Genomic DNA, 20,780 nt, shown 5'->3' with positions numbered 1-20,780 from the left:
CTGGCGGAAAGCTTCACGAACGAATCGATCCGGAATCGATTGATTGGAATCGCGTATCTACGAACTGGCACCGCCCGACTTCATTACAACGTTTCCCACCCACTTTGTCGTTGGAACGGTGTGGTGGCCGAGCCAGAGACCCTACCGTGGCTAATGACGTCGAAGGATTTCCTCGGATACCTACCGGAGGAGGCAGCGATCCGACGGATTGCATTGGATGGACGAAAAGTTTCGCCCAAGAACCACCCGTAATGATGTGCGCCTGATTGATGACTATGTTAGGTGAGCTTTTTTTTTAAGCTACTGACCTAGAAATGTGTCGAATCACAAGCGGATGCTGATTCCAAAATAATGCCACAGATAATATCGCGAGGTGAATTAGCGTTACGAAGACAAATGAACAAACCGGAGGTGGTGTGGTTCAGATGATATGTGTGAGATATATATTATGGAGCAAATATTTATTGCAAAAGGAGTCGCTATTTGTTGAGCTATTAGAGCCAATATGGTGATTTATTTCATTGCCGTGTCGCGTACTGCAATAATTAATTTAATACTAGCACGCAGTACTGGCGCAGAAATGAACGAACTGATCTACGATCTCATTTTGTGATCATCGCAATTGAGATCAGCTCCAGTAAACGTTCCTACAATGAATAGCTGCTCCGTACGTGCAGTCAGGTTTTGCACAGCAGTGCGACCTAAAGCGTCGAAGCTCACGGATTGCATTTAATTACAGTCCCACACGAACTTGGGTGCGATGCGCTGCAGAACTCCGCCATCGATGGAAGCTCTCGTAGGTGGAACCACTCACTCTCCGCTTCGAATCTGCTCCACAATTGCAAAAGATCCCTGCACTTGGCTGCAGCCAGTTCGCGAGGCACGTTTCATCGTCGACCGGGTAGTATGTATGTAGTTTAATTATCGACCCAACTCCGGCCAAGAGTCGTCGAGAATTGGTTTTTTATAATTGCGTCAGACAGTCACCGCATTCCAGCGGTGTACCTCGCATTCGATCGTCGGAAACATTCAAGATTCAAACCCCCAAGTGGAATCTCGATCCATCTCGGTCGCTCTCGCAACCTCCAGAGCGAAAGAGTGGACGACCCCCGGGATCAAGTGAACCCTTCCAAACCCTCATGTGTCAGGTGTTGGGTTGCACAATTACTGTGTCGAAACCTCGCCTCAAGGTTACCGCTCGATCGCGCTTAGTCTTTGCATAATAAGGGATGCCCGAAAGAGATGGAAAAAAATAGTAACTGTATCATTGGTGGGATACGACGCCGAAAGTACGTCACATCGCCCGTGAACCATTGACAGCGTCATTTGTCATCGATTGAAATGAACTGCTTCACCGCGTGACGATGAAGTCCGGTTCGATGGGTACACCATCACTTCAGGCCGGTTGTCAATGAACTTCGCTCCCACCGCGGTTGGACTTCAAGCACATGGGATTTGTGCCGCTTGGGAATGGACTTTGCGAACCGAGAAGAGAACCGTACATGACATCATCCGAGTGGAGTGATAAATCGCTCCACGTCCTCCTAATTGCATCCTTAACGATGTGCAACTGCCGTCCGCCGGTGAACCATTTTCCCGCGCTGGGGTTTTTCTTGTTTTTTTTTTCGCTCTACGCTCTCTCCCGTGGCTTCTATCACGTTCATCTGCAAACATCGCACCCGTATCGTTTTGTGGTGCAGAGAGCGAATCATTTATCTATTCATGACTGCATATTGCACCGGTGTTCGGGTGGCAGTGACCGGTGTCAGCGTGTTTTCCTGCTAACGATACATTTTTCCCGGCTCGACCGCCACCGGAACAGCTCTAATCGATGTTCGAGATGTGCGCGAGTGAATTGCACGGAAGCTCATTCCGAATTCTGACGTGCTCGGCAAATCAAGATAATAACGTGTGAGCGCTCTGTCGCAAGCTGCCGCACTCGAAACGCTGAATGGATTGATCGATCCAACCCATCCAGTGCCAGGGTGATCCTGCTGAGTGTGGTATTTTGTAGCGGTGCTGAGCTGTCTCAGCCGGTGCCATTTGCTGCTTGCCGATTGACATTTAGCAGCGCACAGAAGTGACATTGAGATTGATGGCTTTCATCGCACAGCTACCGGAGTATCGACACGGAGTTTGAGCATTTATTTCCCATTTTAAACTGCTACTGCTAGCCTTAATATAGATCACATTTGATGCTGCTGCATGCTAATGATCTTCCATTTCTTCTCGTTCCAGGTAAGTTGCCACATGCGCAAAACACAACCAATCACATTTAGAACGGGTCGGGTCCAACCGGTCCATCCTTCCCCAACGCCGAGACCGTAAGCATAACAAATTCTGCATGTGACTAGAACGAAAAACAGAGAGAGAGAGAGAAAACAGACCCTCGCAGATCCTTTGCGTGCTGGGTTGAATCCGTAAACAAGCAACACCGGAGGTCGGTTTCTGCTCCCGCATGGTGACTTTGCATAAATCAATCTTCAAAGAGCGAGTTTTCGCCGAACACATCCACATGGTATCGGTATGCGGAAGATGAAGTTTTTTATGTGTTTCCCCAACCCTGGGCACTCGAAATTCGGTCAGTGTGCTTTCCCGGGCTCGAGGTTCTAAAGGTGTACCCAACCAACCCAACCCGTCCATATGTGAACCTGGCCGCACGACCATGATTTGCATGTTTTCCACATTTATCCCACCCACACGCACGTGTGGAGCGAACCGCGCACAAAGAAGCCCCGTGAGCCCGTTCCGCAACAGTGAATTATAATGAGGTCAATCCAATTCCTGCCATTGTGTCCGTCCGGGACGAGACTCTAGCATTCGGGCGCCATCCTGGCGAGCCGTGGCGCTTTTTCCCGACCCGAATGGCAAACCCGAACGCAACTCGTAATGGCTCTTCAGAAGCGGGAAAATCAATTTTCCTGCTTTTTTAGGACCACCACAACACCGGTGCTTCGCGCTTGGGTCGGTGCGAGGGCGAGAAGGAAAAGTTTTTAATTCAAAACCATCGACAAAGTTTATCAATTTTGCTGTCATTTCCGATAGATTCCGGGCTAGCGGGACCGATTCCCGGTTGCGCACTGCTCCCAGGACTAACCTTTTACGGTGCTTCCGAGCCGCTGCATAACAATGCTTCTCCGAGCCCGGTGCTAGTTCCGGTAGCCACCCTCTAGGAAAACCCCCTCCCCCCGTAGGTCGCTTCCTGGCCAACTTCCGGGGCCGCGTGTGACGAGACCGTCGGCGTCGGTCGGCCAACGTTGGAGACAACCCCCTTTGCGACGGATATTTGCTTTCGACTTTTCCATCAAATGCAAATTATTCTCGGGGTTGTCGAAAATATTAAAAGTCTAATTAGTTCTGCTTCCTGCCATCGTTTGCAGGTCGTTGCTCGGTTTGCCGGCAGCTGCCGGTTTGCGGACCCCGGATCCCAAGCGACATTCTTGCGACCCGCAAAAGAAGCGAAACCAAATCAAAGCGCTCCCTCTTCTGTGAGCGCTTTTTTCGGTGGCGACGGCACATCATCGTTCGGGTGTACTTCAAAAGAAAAAGAGTTTCACTTCTGGGCGCCCGGACCGGGCGGGTGGCAAATGATATAATAATTTGCCAGCCACAACTTCAATCGCCTCGCCAGCGCCCGAGTTGTTGGAGTTCGGCCGAGTTTAACCGAATATTTTTATGCTCCTTTTATGTTCGGTGCGCCTGCCGGGCGAAACCACAACATGGTCCCACTCGGTTCGGTGCCGATGAAGGTAGTGATTATAAAGCAATTTGAATCGAAACTTTTACACCAAGCTTCCCCGGTGTGTGGTGACGATGAACTGACTCTACGGTGCTGTCCCTTCTTTCGGGATTGATCACCAACGCCGGCTTCTGTTTTCTTGTTGCGGAGAATGGCAAAACTTTTGCCAAACTGCGCCCCCGATGGATGAGCTCGCACGAGTGATGCAGATTGACACCACATCCGCTTCGATGGAGGCGCATCTTGCAGTCGACGGTCGATAATGATGATGAGTTTTATGATGGCGCTGGCTCTTTTGCTGGCCAGTGTGTGTGCAATAATCGTTCTAAGCCAACTATTCGAAATGGTACTCCGGTGCGACGATGTTTACGCCACACGCCCGAGGGTCAAACCAGTCCGAAATCAGACCATCAATAAACCACTCGGCGTCCGGAAAGTTTCACCCAGTCGATGGTCATATCAAGTGCCAACTCCGTCCTGGTTCTGCGTACGCATCTCGCTTCGACTGCACGACAGGCGTTCTCTCGTATGACGCTTGCTGTGGCCGGTGGATGGTGCAAAGTTCAATTTCAAAGTTTTCCTTAGCTCCCTCTTCACCACCCGGCAGCGAGTGGGATAAGCTGGCTACACTTTTATCACCCGCTTGCCGACGACTCGCTTTGCAGTTCGCTCCCAGTTTGAGCTCACAATTTTCAGCTGCTGCATCACACGCTCCCGTGTTGCTGTCCGTCAGGATGGTGCCGATTCGATTCCTTGCACTGGAAATTCACGGCTTCCGGCGTCCGTCAACGGTTGGGTAAACCATTTTTGATGGTTGCTTCGCATTCCCATTTAAATTGGGTCTTTAATGGGCGGCGGTGGTTCTATTTCGAACGCACGGCTGTGGGTGTAATAAAAAGCACTTTAAAGCAAACCACGGCCAAAAAGTGGGAGAAACAAGAGGGTGCCATAAAAAGTTGCTTCGTTACGTTGCTAAATTTCGTGACAGCTTCGGTGACAAACGGAGCAACGCTTCCATTCGGGTCGGTAGCCTTTAAATCATCCCGAGTCCTTATCTTTATTGTCGCTTGGACGATGTGGCACTGTGGTGGTAAAAGCAACTTTTCGCCGATAATACTTCGAAGTGCTTAAACGGACATGGGATCATGGGGTGAAAATAAGAGTGTGGCACAATTTAATTCGTAGCATGGCCCGTAAACAATCGCACGTAATTACAAAACCCACGCTGGCCATATTTCGATCTTTACCGCGGTTAAAAGCTTCATCCACCTGGTGAAAGGTTTTCTCATTTTCGCTAGAACGAACGAAATTATTCCCGAGCAAATGAACGGGATGAAACGGAAATGGTATTTGTTTTACTGCCGTTAAATTAATCTTTATTTAGCCTTGTGTCCGTGCTACCATTTTTTTTTTGCACCATTCGCCGGTGCCCCACCACTCGGCGAACCTGTCGCGCTTTTCATTAGAACTTTTCCAATCTGTTCACAAAATGTCGCTGCGGTAGCGGTACGGCCAGAAAATAGGAACACGAACATCATAACCTCAAATCACAGCAACTGTCAAACTCAGTCGACAGTTCCACGTTGCCTTCGCGCTGTGGACGAGTGCTTTTCTATTTTCTCTGTTTTCCCAAGCCAGTTTCCCGGCCCGGTTCCATTGTAGTAGGGCATCAGTCCGGTGTGGAAATCGGCCGGAAGAACGAGGCGACGACGGACCGCGCTTTTGGACGTATGCTCGCTATCGTTAGTCAATTTCAATTCCATTTTCCAAGCGGAGCGGGTTCGTTTTTCTTCTCCACTGTGGATGGGTTCATGGTGCGTTCTCCCGGTGCCTCGTGACCACTACTGTTCCTGGCCATCACGGGCATCATTTGACACTTCCTGACACAACACTCGGAACCAAAAAAAAAAAAAAAAGAAATACAGGATTCCCCGCCATGAAAGCAATCGAAGCGCTGGGAAGGGGTTTGGGCAAATGAATTCGTTAAATGGAAAATCGAAATGATCGAAAGTGTACTATTCTGCGCGGCGCTATGCTATTGACTGAGGTTTTATTTAGTTCGTTTGAAAATTGTGTTTTTTCTCGCGATTCTCTCTTCTATGGTTCGTTCTTCGTTCAGCTGCTTTTGATCGAGCCTTCGAACTATCACGTGCAGCCGGAGGTTTGTTTTATTTTCTGGCTAGCCGAACGCGACGCCACGGTCGCTGCTTGACCGACAATTCATGCAAATGGTGAGAAGGAAAAAGGCTTTCTTTTTTTTTCGTAGATTTCGCTTCCGGGTTGCGTCGAAATGGGCAGCATGAATAGAGCGCTGCAATGAAACGAACGAACGAGACGATGAATGGGCTTAGGATGCTTCGCTTCAGTTGTCAGGCTCAGCTGTGTCCTGTACTGATAAGCAACCGGATCTGGGGCACTGTGATTGCATTTTTGTAGTGCTGTAAAAGAACATTTTATTCAAAGTATACTTTATCGAGCATACCCAGTGACTGATTTATAGCAAAGCTGTCATAACCAAATTCTAATTATATTGCCCTGAACCACCGTTAGGGTTTACCGTTCTCGAGTATATTTAGCTGAAAACGACTGGCATTTATATCATTCTTTTGCTTTCCGTTATTTTCTCATTTAATGCAGGGTTCTCAAAACAAATGAGGCAATATTCCGCGTACTTTCATACAGCACGTTCAGATTATTAATTTGCTGGCCCATGAAATCCGCCCGGGATAATCATTAAGGCGAGAGGGGCCATTTTTCATTTCCCTGCATGCATTTTCTTCCCACTTTTGCCACTCCGGCGCAGGATTAATGCTCATCTCGTTCGTCCGCCCGGCATAAACCAGTACTTCGCTCGGTTAAGTCGTGTCGTGTCATGATTACCGGTTCCGGTAATTATTTCATGCGTACTGCATGAAGAGAGTTCCATGCGTTCCATGCGCTAGCCGTTCGACAATCAGTAATTACCATCTGGTTTCTTATGGACTGCAAGCACTCGGAAGCCCCCGCGGCTGCCCATGCAGATGGTGTAACTTTTGGCACCATGCATTGCACTTCTCGTGCTCGGATAGACCGTCTTTAGTTGTTCGTGCCATGACCACGACCTAGACGAAGCTGATTGGGTTGCGTGTGTTCAATGGCTTGGTGGTGCTATCGGCGAAGATTGGGATGTAAATCTTCCTCATAAGCCGTAGCAAAATTAAGGGATGATATTACTACCACCAAGGCCGACTGGTCGACTCTTGGAGCGCGCCCTTGCACTCGCCCGAAGCTGAGACAATTTCAATGTTCCTTAAGTGCTGCGAGTGGATGGAGATGTAGCAAATCCCACCTAAAAAGGCTACGGAAACGACAAGGTCGGTTCGAGCACGGATAGGCGCTTCCATTTGCTACAATCTTCCTCATTATCGTTTTGTATCCGCGCCAAGACACTTCTTCTCACAACAAGGCCCGGTCATCGTTTGGTTATATTATGTATCGAACCGAAAGACTCCCAGGCAACCTCGCAATCACACACGACTTCGAAGCGAGCGCGAATCTGCAGCGAACGGGCGCATTAAATCGCCAATAAAAGCGGTTGCAAATTTGTGCACCAATCGCTACTACACACACCGGGTAAACCACCGAGTAGCCCGAGAAACTGCCGGATTTGCAATTTATTCAATAATTTAGCGTGACCGAAGCTCATTTATCATACTCTCCGCTGCTGCAGCTTGCCTTTTTAATCGACATCGGGACCCTTCTTGGTGGGCCGTTCCGGTCGGTTGAACGTGGCGCTTGTTTTATGCGCCATTTGTCGTGTGCGCGAGTACACGGTGCCAGCAAATTGAACCCTTAATAAAAACGGGCGGAAAAGTTTCACCCCACCACCCTTTTGGTGGGTGTCGTTTGGCTTTGTTTCTTTTCTAGCTGAGGGGATTTTAATTTGTCCCAGCGCGAACTCTTGCCCGCTGCTTGAGTGTGTCATGGCGAATGGGTACAGATTTATAGTGATTAGCTTGGCCGTTGTTCCGCAAGCATTCCGGACGCTGGCGCTGTTTTTTTTCCCCCGTGAAAGGTGTGTCAAGAACCGATTCCAGGTGGGCCAGGGTTTATTGTAAATATGAAAGCTTTCAACGCGCCTATGAGCGCCGCAGCATAGCGTTATGGTAAAATATCATTACATCGATAGCACGTTACAGACAGCTCGAAACAGCAAGTCTGTTGTATTGTCATTCGTAAAATAATATACTGACTCATACCGATTCCAGACACGGCATATCTAAGCCCGTGCATCAATTCGATCCAATTTATTTATTTCCCAAAACCTGCCCCAAGTGTCATGTCATTTTCAACAAAAGGAAACTATTTTTGCCCGCAGTGTATGCGATGCTGCCAGCATTGACGCTATTTGGGCAGTCTTCATGGCAGTTTCGTTCTCCTCGCAGCTAAAACGCCCTTGCATCCTGCGCTGGTTCACCGCGTTCGGTATGAAACGATCCATCGCACACCGGAATCGGAAAAAGCGCTACCACCTGACGGAAACGAGGCTACCACACCAACGAGAGCTGGCGGAAAGCCGGCATTTGAAAACGGTCCGTCCAATCTCCGTCAGTCTCGGGTATCGCAACATTTTTCAATTTCCTTGCGATCCACTATCGGCCGCGCGTTGCACACCGCATCGACCCGACCGTACGGCTTTCTTCCACGAGAACGGATCGGTATGAGAGATAGCTCGCAAATATGTGCTACCATCTTGTGCGGTGGCCGAGAAAGGCGATGACGATCGGAGGGCCGCCTGGGCGTACTGAAGTTTCGCAGAAATGTGCTCCGTTTGGGGCAGCGACGGCAAGTACGGGAGAAAATAACGAAGCATACGAGGGAAGCTGCCAAAGGTGGCGCTCGATTCTCTGCGAAAGGATGGCAATTTGGCCGGTGTTCGAGACGTCTACGAGGGCTTGCTCGATGACCTGCTCCGTTGCCATGTTATGAATTGATGACATGTGATGCGGAATTGCTTTTCCATGACACCCTGCCTGGCGTCGCTTACAGACGATACACCTGGCGAATATGATTGGCAAAATAGCTGCGTACTGGTGGTGGCTATCGATGGGGGTGGGGAAAGTAGTATGATTCCCTTTCTCCGAAGCATCTCCTTGTTCCAGCAGGTGCTAGTGCAGCGTGTCCTTACACGACAGAAAAACAGAATCCCAACGTCACCGGCCAACAAATCCGACCGAGGAAGTCACACACCCGAAAACAAACGCACCGGACTCTCGTCTGGATCGATAGCTCGGGGAGATGTTGGTTGGAGGGAGACAGAAAAAAAATCCAGTCTGAAAGCACCATCAGAACACGTGTTCGAATATCCGCCCGACTCGGGAGAGTCCCTTCACTCGCAACAGTTTGCGTTGCGAATGCGGAAGTAATTTGCCAGCGTGCGCTGTTTCTGCCTCGCTGCGGGGGTGAGAATGGTGCATTTGCTGCTACACTTTTCATTTATCATAAATATTTATAAAGGCAAACACGCAGGAGTAGAGCTGGGCCGCGCTGACACGCTTTCTGCCAGCGACAGGTAGCAGCCTTGTGCTGCGTCCTTCGTCGACGTTCATACGCAGGATTCTCGTCCTGTTCCGTTGGGCAAATGGAATGAAGCATATGGTATCCGGTTTTTTTTTTGTTCGTTCTATTTTTCCATCGTCCCTAGCTCAACTCCACGCCTACTAAGGTAGAATGTTTCGATCATAAAAAAAAATATTTCGCTCGTTCCTGCTTCCGACGCGGTATAACGTACTGGCTGTGACAATCCTCGTACCATGTGTACTAAACAGCCAGTGATACGTAGACTGATGAAAGTTGTTCATTCAAATTTGAAGAGTAAAACTCGGTCTGCACACCTAACTGGTGCCTTATGTAAACACGAGTAACGGACAAAGGCCTATACGAGCGGGGGGTTTCAGTAAATAATGGGCAATTTCATATTTGTTCTGCAAGCAAATTTATCGTCAACAAAACGACGGTTCGGCTTCATTATGGTATGGCATGGTTGCGCAGCAAAGTTCACCCGTAATAAGACTATTGCTTTCACATTTGAAATAGTTGTCGACAAGATAAAACATAACGAGGAGTTGTGTCATGCTTCATGGGGAACTAGAATTCTCGCATTAGAATAATCCCAATCGATCCGGGTTGGCTTTGGGAAATGCTTTTGTTATGAAAATAACAACCCGTTTTGGGGAAAACAAAATCTCCGCACATCGTTTGTCAGAGCGAAAATAATAAACCCATCAACGGCATCGTTCACTTACGAACGAACGAACTTCCCACTTGAAGGAATCATAATCTGTTCGCTCGTTTTTCAACGTAACCCGAATGCTCATTCTCGCTTTCCCATGATAATCCAGCATGATGCTCCCCCCATGGCAGTGTTGCCGCTTCCTTTTGACAAAATCGTCCACTCACACTCCCACGGCTCAGGTTGCGACGGTTTCGGAACTTTTGAAGGAAAACATGATTTGAATAATCCGCTTCATCTCCATCGCACTGCTCGAAGCCATATCCCATGTCCGCTCGAGTGCACATCGAGCAAGACGATGCGGTTGTGTGGCAGCTTGAGAATTTATCGGCGGCTTAAGGCAGAGCCGTAGCCGAGAAGCAGCACCCGGGAAGCAACCTTGGAAGTGGAAAAATATGCGATAACAAAAGAAAAAAGGAGTATGCGTAAAAGACTAAAGCAAATAGATAATGCTCATCATCGATAGCAACCCGGGCCCGTCGGCGGCTTCACGCCAGAGTCATGGAAAACGTATTATCCGCCTCATGTCTACCCATCACCCATCTTACCACCGATGATTTGCTGCATATGTGTGTGGTGCTACTGTTCGAAGAACAAAACGCCATGTCGCCACCCACCGAACCCAGATGATGATAGGAAGGTTTCCCGAAAGGCAACCCTCGCAACCCACCGATCGCGGCCACAATGTCAATCGATTGTTGACGAGCTTGTTCGGCTGGGTGGTGATGCTGAAATGCCAACAGCGTCCCATCAACCGACCGGGTAGCCCGGTCGTTGATGGCATCCGATGTTTACACGCCAGCGAACCGTTGACTACGAAAGGGTTGGTTGCTTTTCCCTCTCGTTTGCTCTCTCTCTCTCACTCTCTCGTTGCTGGCTTCCGGGTTGACGGAAGCCTGGGAAGGCCGGGCGAAAGGTGATTTTCCATTCCCAGCTTTCCCAGTATTGTTCTCCGACAAGCGTTCGATTTGTCGTCAGTTTTGCCGCAAAATCCCTTGCCACCAGATTCCATCGCTCGAGAGCGGTTTTTTTATGTTTGCGGTTTTACTTTACTTCGCTTCTTTTCCACCACTGCCTCCCGCGCACGCTAGGGCGAGATCTCGATACGGGAAATTTATTTCATTACTCCTACACCCCCAGGTTTGCCCGGCTCCCGCAGCACCAGGCCCATGGGCCACGCTGGGTAAATGCTCCGTCAATTTACGGTGGAGACTCGTCCCGACATCGGGCTCCGTGTCGTTTGTTGTACGATGATGGATTTATCCTATCGCATTGTTAGATTTTCCTTCACTCCATGGCTCCCTCGTTTTTTTTTGCTTCCTGCTATCGCAAACTTCCACCATCTCATTCGACGTTTCTTTCTCGCTCTCTCTCTCTCATTACTCCCACGTTGGCTCACCAGTCGTTTGTTCCTTTGAGGCTTACGTTCTCCCCAGTTTCCCTTGTTAATGTCGATTTTTCCGCTTCCATGAGTTTTTTGTGTGTTTATTCGCATATTTTTTTTTCTCTCTCTCTCTCGCTCACTCCCATCCATCACTGAACTTTCCGATACCCGACGTTGGTCCTTGAATCTCGCTCCACGCACACACACACACATACACAACGAAAATGCCCTTTGAAAATCACAACACCCGGGGAAGTTTCGACGGCTCTTTCATATCCGCACCGTTCGTCCGGCGGCTGGTGCCAATGCAACGGATTACTCCTGGGAGTCTTTCGGATTTCCACGTTCCAGTCATCAGCCTCGGGGTAGCTTACTGCGAGTGGTGCTGGCACAACCTGAGCGCTGACTCCTCGGTGGCTTTCTAATCCGTCGTAGTGCAAATGCAGTTTACCGACCGGTTCCTGTCTGCAGGGAAATTGCGGTTCGCTGAGCTTCGACCAGTGTCTGAGGAAATGACAAAAAAAATCACAAGGTGCACTATGTCTCTGGTGCTCGGATGACGCTCGGTCTTGAGGCGGCCCATAGTTTGGTGAGAAAAACCGTCATTCTTCGACGAGCTTCTGATTCTTTGTTGCGAATTCACCGTTTATTGTTTACTTTCCCAGTGCAGTCCTGCGGGAGTTTCAGATGCACTGAATCCATTTGCATGGATTATCGGTGACGATGAGTCAATTTTGCTCTATTTTTGATTCCATTCAGTGCAAGTTGCGCGCGATGAATCACTCCATTATGCCGTGTTTGCTGAGGCATATTTTCAGGTGCGCATTATCCTCGCACAAAGCCTCACTTCGAACCGAACTGGAAGCTTCCGAAGGATGGTTTTTCCTTCTTTTATTTTGTATCACTTCATACTTGTGAGTTGTGAATGTGCAGTAAACTATGGATCGCATCCGAATGTCAGCAACAATAACTAAGTGCTTTTATTCCACGGCAGGCACAAAAGCGTCGATTTCCGTCGCTGCACGGCGCATTGAATTTGGCCTTTTTCCTCTCGTTTGCATTGTGTTTCATGTCAATATCAATCAACCGACCGAGCGCACGGCTCTCGCACAAACAGCTCCCTACGCCAGCGTTGCAAATCGCACTCAATCTGCAGTTAAGGTACAGCATTCTTTCGCTTCCCCAATGGTCATTCTAATCGATCCCGCGTGTGTGTGTGGCGACGGCATGTTGGGGAATGAAAAACGCACACGAACCATTACTAATTCAATTCAATCACGTGCCCATGTCCCCCAATCACGGTGGGGTTCGCTGTATAAGCGGCACAATGCGCACCCAGCAAGTGGTGGTTATTGAGAATTCGTAACGAAAAATTTGATTGCCGGCATCGGTCGGGAACCTCCTAAACGGACGGTTTTATTCGCTTCAAACTGACGACCAGCGGACTAATTGATCGAAACGGGACGGGAGGCCGGATAAAGATGATGGTGCCCGATCTATCGACCTCCTACTCACTAAACAAACGGCAGACCGTGATCCGGAGAGGACCGAGTTTTGACAGTTATTGCCATGCCGCTTGACAACTGACTCCCTCAGGCTGCGGGTTGCCATTGTCCTGTCCGTCCCCCCACCAAAACGGCGTGAAATAGAATTTAAACTTTGGCTGCCGTCGCCATCAGGTTTTGTGAAATCCAATAATCACTCCAGCACACCACATCGGCGGTCCAGCGTATGACGACTGTTGCCCATTCCCATGGACCGGAATCGGGACCAGCATATATTAAATTTCCCTTGACTAGCTGGCCACACACACACACAAACTCTCGCTCTCTCTCTCCGAATCCTCGGGAATGCGTTCGGGGGTTTTTGTTTTGTTTCTCGCGGTAATGTAATTTTGATTTTATCATAAATCGGTCGCCCTCTTCGCCGCTGGGCAATTCACAATAAATTGTCTGAATCAGATACGGTTTTTAATTACTACAAACGAACGGTAACGAAACGATCGACGAATTAATTGGGGAACCATTTTAAACCCCGCCGGTGGGTCCGAGAGGTCATCGATTTTAATCCACCGGCATCGGTCGAGCATCAAAAATGCACAGCTTTCCAGCGCAGGAACCAGTTTATTCGGATAGTCCACTGTCCGGTGGTGGGTCGCTTGCACCGGACACATGGGATTTATGAATCCACCACCGATGGGAGAGTATCGGTTTTCCAATGCCCTACCACGACGCGCACCTGCCATTACGGGATTGTAAATGCAATTTGTCCTGTTTATTTTCGCAGCAAAACAATCGATGACTTTCGGGGCACGGCGATATGGGTTATGTAACTGGGCGCTTACAGCTGGATTAACCGGATTTGGTTGGTTTGTTATCTCGTGTTGGTCGCGTTTCAACTTCCCGACACTTCACGAGCGGCCGTATTCTATTAGATACCATTAAGCCTCACTCCCAGACAGAATATTAATCATCAACAGTCAACGGGACACGCTAGGTGGCTTAATGTGACGTCCCGTGTTCATCACCCGCGTAATGTTTCGTTACAAGTATCGCCCGTTTGCACCTGATAGATCCGAATAGATGAGCCAGCTCTGAAAAACAAACACTCCCATCCACATTAGACCACGCCGAAAGATTGATAAATGGCGTGCAATATATTTTAATTAAATTCAACACAGACACACACACACACACACACCCCTTCCAGTGCTGAAGACCCGACCAGTGTACGACATTTGTTTACCAGCCCACGGTTCACGGTACGGTTCAATTTGCCGTGAAAACAGGTCCCGACTTCGTCCTGCGAGTCTTTCGCGTGGGCACCCACACACCCACAGACACCTTCTTCACGGTGAGGGGTGAGTTTCCGGTTACGGAAGGATCTTCCCGCTGGCTGTAGCTTTTGTAAAATGGCACGCAAAAGGTGAAATGGCTGTAGCACACAACCAGCAAACAGGTGTACTCGTATGGAAAGGTAAGCGAGTCGAGAGTTCCGGCAAGCCCTGCGCCCCGAAAGGAGCAAGCAGGAGGGTTCACTCGGCAGCTGGGTGAGAGAGAGAGAGCAAGGTTATACTTTTATTTATTCCAACAGTTGATAAACAAGCGAAGGCAATCTGTAGGGCGAAGGTGTGGATCACGACTGTTTGGACTTTGGAATGCGGGTGGAAAACAATCCCAAGAAGCCCAAGCACAGGTACGCCAGCATTCTTCACTTTGGCGTCCGGCGTGCGAAGTTGTAGCCAGTCGCGAAATAGTTTTCCGTTTCGCCCAGGAAGAGTCACCCAGGATGGGACGACGGGCAGAAGTTTCCCGGAAAAGAAAGCTACGCACTCGCGCCTCGCTCACCACCGTGGACCACCGTGGAAGCGGATGAAGAAGATTTATTGGAGTTTCATTTACCCCGAGTTTCTCTTGCGCACTTCCATTTTTTCTACGCAACGGTTGTGCTAACGGGTCGGGAAAAAGGGGTTGATCCCGGTGAAAGGACATCTCAACAGCCAGCACGGAACAGTGTTGCTCTAATTTTGCCAACGAACGCGCGCAAATCGTTTCCTCGGTTTGTTGTTTCAATTCCACGACAAGAAACGCCTCCCAACTTTGCGCACTTCCGCTTGCTTTCTCCACGCAAAACGCAGATTTCTGCACCGCGGTCCGTGTAATTTAATTTCCAATCCCCGGGCTTGGAGGGAAACACCACCACGTCAACGGTACGGTTCGCATGGAGCTGCCGGCTCGCTGCTGAACCGAACTAATTTGGTACACGTTCGGTAATTTATTAACATTCCTCGCAACATCTGTACTTTACGGGAAAGGCTACGGGATAGCGCATGCGGCCACCCGGCATCAAGTACCAGCGCCGAGTAGCGACAGGTTGGGCTGATCGGAAAATTCTATCCGAAATACCTACAGGTCGCGTTCATTTGCATTCCTTGCTTTCGCCTCCGGGCTGTCACTAAAAGGCTGCGTTCGCTAATTCAATTGTGCCAACCGGCTTCAACTGGAAGGACGATAGTAATTTGAATCGTCTGTTAGAGTGCCCCCAACGTCATGGCAGGCTGGAAAGCGAGGAACACGAATAATTGCCAATCTCAACAAGGAAAACTTTCACGCCCATTCTCGTGCGCATAAAGAATGTTGTGCTTAAAATTAGTCACGTTTCATTAAAAAATTATACTCCTATCGTGCAGCTTGTTTTCTCTACAGCTTTTGTAGTAAATCAGGCCGTTTGTGACCGATGGTGCATGGAATGCTTTTAGTAACCCATTGGTATCGCCCGGGAAAGAATCATTCGCCGGGTGCATGTAGCAAATGTTAATCTGAAAATCTCATGATCGCATTCAAACGTATCCTTCATCGTTTCACCAGCCGTAGGCCGTCGGTCTGCTTCATCTCCCTTGTAATCGTGTTTTTTTTGTTGTGCTTTATGTACTACGCTGCTCATGTTCCGCATGGAGCGTAAAAGGCATTTGACTGACCAACTCTTTTGTTGGCATTGTGACGGTACTCGTACGGTTGGGAAAAAAATCAATGAAAAAACTCCCTCTCAGACCCGGCAGAAACCCACCCAACACGTTAACGAAATGAAGCCCTTCAATAGGGCCTTCGCTCGGTGCCGTACGGTACCTCCCACGGGAGCTGTAATAATTCCTTCACGTGCACGATGCCATCGTTCCCTAGTTGTAGCAACATCCCCGACTGGCGAACAAACAGCAGAAACAGCGGATCCATCGGTGCGGGTGGGAGCGAATTTAGCTAAATTTTTGATGAACAGAAAACGTCAATAAAATATTTTTCCTTGCCGGAGGTTAAACGGTGCCCGAAACGGCACAACCGCCCCAATCGTTGGCACGTAGCGTGCGTGCGATGGTTCCCGTGCCGAGTTCGTGCCCCACGCGGCAAAAAACCGACGAACCATGTATACGGCGTGCCTCTAAGAGGGATGCTGAATTTTTCAAATTGCCCGCCGCTGGGCAGTCGAGTTTGCCCGGCCGTCCCTTCGGTCTGGGAGTTCAGCATTTTTCCACCACCAGCAAGGATGCTCGGCTCCGGAAAGCTGTCTCGATTTTAAGGGGGCGCATGTACGAATGGATGCCGAATGTACGATGACGGCGACGGCAGCAACCTGGAAATGCACAAATTATTGTTTGAAAAAGAATGCTACGTGACCGGAATGTGCATCACGTGGAGCAAACCGAACATGCAGTCAAGGCTCATTTTCTTCGAGGTGCTTTTCCCTCACGTTCATCGTCGACTGGTGGAAGGACCCAGCGCATAAGGATGTTGTTTTGCCCATCAAACTGGTGAGTCTCGTCGTCCGTTCGTCGGGTGAGGCCAAATGGATGGATGGTAAATGAAACGTAACCATCCTCGAAACCTCCGTCGCTTGGCACCATTTTTCGCACCACACCCTGACGGTCCGGAAGTGAATCGGTTTGGATCTGCCGGACTCCTGGGGGTTGGGAACACTTTCACACCCTCGTTCTTGGGCTTCCGATGCCCGGAAGTGGCAGTTTTAAGAAGCGAAAGAGGAGAAGAAACGAAAAAAAAATGTGCCACCGTAAAGCAAATAGAACGAAACGAAGCAGAACGAATGGACTTTTCTTGCCTTTTCTTGCGCTCGATCAACTCGAACTCTCGGAGGAAGTGCAAACTGGGCCGGCCGCGGCGAGGAGGTGATTCAATTTTGCGGCACCTTTCTCCACCGTCGACGGTTTAATTGTATGTCATTCTGGTCGCAACCAACCATACCTAACACCAGCGTCGGTCCTGTTCCACGAGGCAACTCGCTTGCGTGACATCGATGCGGAAGAGCCAGTGCTATGCTGATCCTGATTAATTATTCACCGGGCGTTTTTCCTTCTCAGCTCAGCCCAGTGCCAAGGAAAAGCGATACGCGAACAAAAATGGTAAACGAAAGAACGAATGAATGAGAATGGCTGGTGGAAAAATAAATGTAAGAAAAACATTCTTGCACCCGTTGGAGCGCTGGATCGGGGCTGGTAAACGCGTTCGACAAATGGTCGTATCTTGTTCCGTGCCAAGCGAATTGTTTACTCCTCCCGAAGCAATCGCTGTTGCCCGTTTGGGTTCATATTTTTGCGCCGGGAAAAGCGCCCCGATTAGCCGGCCAAGTGTTTGCGCTAAAGCTATTGCAATTTTCTTACAACAACCACCCATTTGCCTGCTCGGCGCCGTGTCCTCAAGACTTTCAAGTTCCTAACACTTGAACGCAAACGCTCGCCGTTTGTCTAGTCTTATCTTGAGCGGCTTAGTCGGCACCGGGACTCTGTTGGTTACGGTGGCTACCTGCCAGCGAGCGCCAAGGTAACGCAAACGGCGCGATATTAATTACGGCTTTTTCGCACTCCACGTCCCGTTCGGATGCGCCGGTGAAGTAATTTATTCCAATTAATGCTAATTACTCTCCACTCGCGCGATACACGGTGCTCCGTCGATCTAATTTCACCTTATCCTGCGCTCCTGGACGTATTCTCGGCCGGGCGATTGAGGGGTCTCGTGCTATGGCTAGCGGCGAAAAGGACGAAGCCATCGGATCCCTGCCCGGATACAGGAAGGCCAACCGGCACCTTGCGCGATCCGTTTCTACCGAACGGTGTATTACGAATGGCTTCCCGTTTGGGGTGACATTTAAATTTAAATATTCACATTATTAACCAACCCCTACCGTCGTTCGTTTGGGGGGCCGTCTTTGCCGCACCTTTGTCGCTGTTTGGCTGCCGATAGCCGGTGCGACGCATTTTAAACACCCTACATTATGAGCTTCGAACCCGTCAACGGGCGGGGACTTGGGAACCGAGTGCCACACGAGACAGTGAGGTGTTGCATAATTTATTCCCGCCTCCGGTTTATTCATTATCAGGACGATGGGGCTTTTTTTATTGTGCCTCAAACGCTTCGTTCGATGATGGTGCGTACATTTTAATTCATGCCGTGCTTGCCGTGAATTCCGTCGCGAAACTCACCACCGTTGGGTCCTGTTTTCACCGTGCGCTCCTCGGAAAGGGTGAAAGTTAATAAATATGTCATCCAACACGGATACCCTTGGCTCCAAGCTTCTCATTTGCCTTCCTCGAGCGATGAGTGTTATCTTTGACACATTTTTTGGTAGCAACAAAAGGTCGTCCTGGTCGTTCTTCCGAAGACGCTGAACTTCGCACGACAAACCGACTACCCGTAATTGGGACGCTCTAATTTCAGCGGCTCAACGTTTCAATTAGTCACGGCACAAATCATCCGCCTGTTTTCCACCTGTTCGGTTTTACGACGATTTTTCCACGCGCGCCTCCGCGAGCCAAACCGAGGACTCGCAGGACCTCCCCATTGTCATCGTGCCACTCGGTAATGAAGGTAAACGAGAGCGTGAGGACGAGAAGAAAGAAAAAATTGTCGCAATTATTTCCTACAATCCGTCCGCCGTCAACCATCACGGAACCCGGAACGCCGGAAACAGTCATCCTTCGGCAATCAGGATCTCCTCCTCCGGATGCCGCGAACCTACGGTTGTCCTGTGTGTGTGCGTTGTGTGAGTGCGTGTGTGTTCAAAGCTCATTTACCGGCGTTATACCACACGCAAACGAAATTTGTCACCCGTTTGCCCCTGTTAACGCTCTTATCTTTCGGCAGGGAGGGTATGTTTGAGAAAAGCCTCCGTCCGCAACAACTCAACAGAACAATTTCCCACCCAGTGGGGGTGGCAAAAACCGACGAGTGAAGGGAAAAAATGAGCCACCCAACGGAATGGGTGGAAAATATTATCTATCCCTCCTCCCTGTGTCTTTTACTGTGAACGTGCACACACACCCTCACACTACCACGGGTACTGCCAGGACACCCTAGGCAGGGACAAAAAAGGGATAAAAAGGATCCCACAAATGGAACGCGACCCACCGGTATGTTTACGATTATTGACTTCGTGTGTTTGGGGAATTTATTTGGTCGGTTAATTACTTTTTACTGCCCGATAGCATGCCGGAAACGAATTGACAACGCGTCCGGGCGTGCGGTTGTGTTGAATTTTCGCTCCCATTCCGACCGGTGGAGGCTCCCGGTGTTGATCCCGCGTGCGGCCTCGAAACAAGAAGCGCAAATATGTCCCCCCGAGTGAACGAGCGGACGGCCTCGAAATGGTCCCGTAGGGAGCGCGGAAAAAGAAAAAGAAGAAGAGAAAAAAAAATGGATCGTAAAATGTCCCCGTGAACGACCTGTCGGCCTGTGGTGGCCAGTGGTGAGTCAAAAAGGGAGAACCGTACGCGCGGGACAGAGAAAATAAAATACAGATCCTTTCGCCTCGTTCCCGGTATCCAAAGGAGTTGCTAAGTAAACACAATCCCACCCCCGAGAAAATCCGCGACCACCGCTGTCTCATCCGGGCGCTGGAAGGTTTATGTGCTTTCGCTACGCACGCGTTTGAGGTCTTATTTTTGGGGGGCTTTCTTTCTTTCCACCAATTCGGCACTTTCTCGGACCTTCGCGCCCGCATTTTCCACACCGGATGTCGTGGGTGGATTTTTTCCTCCCTCCAATCAGTCCACAGCCGAAACAAGGCTTACACGCGGCCAGTGTTGACGCTCGTACCGCCATGACGGCAAAGTTTGTCTTTCGATAAACGCCGCCACCGGTCAGACCGACGACGACGACGCCTGCCTGGCAGACGGCCAGACAAAATATTCATAAACGTAAATTAAATTTTCAATTTTTTTTTTCGCTCGCTCATGCGACCCACCTCTCAGAGCACCCTGAGGTGCTTTTCTTCCGGGCGATGCTGTGCCATTGAAAGCGAAAGAAAGTCTTCCGTTTGGGGCGCCCTCTTGGGAAAGTTTACCACGCGGTGCGTTCACCGTGCGTGCCTTCAGGTCGCATCATAAATGGTTGATGATGTTTTCGTTTCGTTTCCTTCTACGGTGGTACGATGGAGCGAAGGTCGTAAAAATCGCAAAGGTCGCCATTCCGCAAAAGTTACAGGCATCTGTTTTTCTGGTGCGCTGTTCGACCGAAATTGCGCCTCACTAAACGCTGTGCTTGATAAGAAAAATTAAGAAACATTGAAACGAAACATTGAAACACGATGCATGCTCGGGCTACGGTTGAAAGTTGTAAACGATGAACCGGCGTAATGAAGCGAAGCGGTTGCTAAATGAACTCGATTAATTTCACCATCGAAAGAATGAGTTTAAAACGAGTTTTACATTGATTTTAAATAATGGCACGCACACAGCCACATCAACTAGTCATAAACACACTTTTCTACCCTCCGGTGCCAATGATTTTTTGTACGCTAGGGTTCGTTCTTGAACAAAAGCGACGAATCCTTCGATTTCGGGTGACTTTAGACCGTCTTCTTTGCTTAACATTTTAATTCATAAC

The 20,780-nt window shown here is 49.4% G+C and overlaps 1 protein-coding gene across 1 annotated transcript in view; it reads left to right on the top strand.

Moving 5' to 3' along the window:
* LOC128730130 (protein slit) overlaps positions 1-20,780 on the top strand; it is a 131,568-nt gene that overhangs the window by 41,802 nt on the left and 68,986 nt on the right. The window lies entirely within an intron of this gene.

Source organism: Anopheles nili, chromosome 2, assembly GCF_943737925.1.
Source record: "Anopheles nili chromosome 2, idAnoNiliSN_F5_01, whole genome shotgun sequence".
Lineage (NCBI taxonomy): Eukaryota > Metazoa > Arthropoda > Insecta > Diptera > Culicidae > Anopheles > Anopheles nili.
Note: the sequence above shows the minus strand (reverse complement) of the source record. Positions and strands in the feature narration are given on the sequence as shown.